Raw genomic sequence first — 1806 nt, forward strand, 5'->3', positions numbered from 1 at the left:
TTATTATTATTATTATTAATTTCAATGAACATCTACACAGATTTTGGAATTCCATTCATTCATTGTTGCACTTTTCTCCCCACCCACTCACCCTCACCACCACCCCCAGTTCACTCCTCTCCTTGAAAAGCAAAAGAAAAACTCCTTCATTGGTACACAATCCCCCAACCCCGCACCTCCCTTTTTTAAAAATGAGTACAGATGTGATTCTTTTCAGATCATCTGGCAATGCAATAATCTTCCAAATTTCTTATTGTAGATCAATGACACATCAAGAGCATATTTGTTTACTGAAACAGCACAATTGATAGTCCATTAACTCTTTAAGCTATATTTTTGGCCAATGCTTTTTGTGCAGCTTGAACATGTTCCTTTAGCTCCATTGGTTCTTAATCATATGCTATTTGTTGCAATAGTTCAGGATCCACCTTTTTTTTGTTTGGTACAATGATTTTGTGTATTTCTTTTATCTTCTTTTAATATTCTAATTATTAAAGGATATTTACAGCTGATTTTTGTTTTGAGACCTATCACACCAGCAAATGAAGATCCTTCACTGGGTAAAATGTTATTCCATGCAGTATTTCCAATGTCTCAGACCCTGAAATGTCATCTGCTAGCAGGATATCCATCAAAGTACATTTTGTATTCAAGAGTCCACTAGTTAGAGTCAGATTGCCAGTTCCGTTTCTTAGTCTTTTTGATTCTGGAAGTTCTGTTGAAGCCTGAATAACCTAAGCAAATAAGGTAGTATTATAAGTACTTGTTAAAGAGCTTCCAGAATCACAGCAGCAGGAAAGCCTTCACAGTACGGCAAACTAGCAGATGAGTAGTGGAAAGTGAGTACAGAATGCTTGTAACTGGTTGCATGATCATAATATTAGAAATTATTTTAAGATAGTGATAAGTCATTTACTATTTTATTACATATACTATAAGAGGAAAATAGACAAATGATAAAGAACAAAGTACATTTTAATTCCATTTTTTGGTGTACCATTTCTTTTAGTTAGATTTTAGGGCTAGTTCCTTATGTACTCTGCCTTAATTCTTCCATATTAATTAGGATAATAACACCTCTAGAAATTTTGAAAGGTGCTCTAGTGGTTGAGTTTAACATATTGGGCTGTTAAATGAGAGGTGAGCAATTGGAATCCACCAGATGCTCCATGGAGAAAGATGGACAGTTTCCTCTCATAGGATTTAACGTTTTAGGAACCATTTGAAGGCCTCTATGAATCTAAACTGACTCTATGAAAACTAATTTGAGTTTAGAGACTTTGAAGAATTGAATTAGATTTCTTTCAGTATAATAACTGTCATGAGCCAGGTTTTTAGTAAATATTAATAAAAAATTTAATGAAGCTTCGGTGGTCTAGTGGCAAGAAGCTATGCTGCAATCCCGAAGGCATGTTGCTCAAGGTGACTAGCTGCTCCATGGGGTAAGTATGGGCTATCCCTTCCCACGTAATAACTGCCTCTAAAAACCTGCCAGAAGGTCAGCTATGGATCAGTTCTGAGTCTATGACATACAACAAAAATTTAATTCCATTAAAGACAGATAAAGTATAATTTGATAACATCCAACTTTATTTGATAAATATTACCTTCTCTAGAAGTTCAGTGACACAACCCTGCCTGCTGAAACTGAGGAGGACCTCATGCACTTGCTGCAGAGGGTCAAGGACTGCAGCCTTCAGTATGGACTGGACTCAATGTCAAGAAGACAAAGATTCTCACCACTGGACCAATCGGTAGCATCAGGATGGATGGCGAAGAGATTGAGATTGTTCGCCGCTTCAGTTT

The 1806-nt window shown here is 36.4% G+C and overlaps 1 protein-coding gene and 1 pseudogene across 2 annotated transcripts in view; both read right to left on the reverse strand.

Annotated features, from left to right (window-relative positions):
• SPOCK3 (sparc/osteonectin, cwcv and kazal-like domains proteoglycan (testican) 3) overlaps window positions 1–1806 on the reverse strand; it is a 699451-nt gene that overhangs the window by 192805 nt on the left and 504840 nt on the right. The gene's annotated exons all lie outside the window — the stretch shown is intronic.
• LOC102852292 overlaps window positions 531–1806 on the reverse strand; it is a 5507-nt pseudogene continuing 4231 nt past the window's right edge.

This window comes from Elephantulus edwardii, unplaced genomic scaffold, assembly GCF_000299155.1.
Source record: "Elephantulus edwardii isolate Elephantulus edwardi_28Jun2011 unplaced genomic scaffold, EleEdw1.0 scaffold00188, whole genome shotgun sequence".
Taxonomy (NCBI): Eukaryota; Metazoa; Chordata; class Mammalia; order Macroscelidea; family Macroscelididae; genus Elephantulus; species Elephantulus edwardii.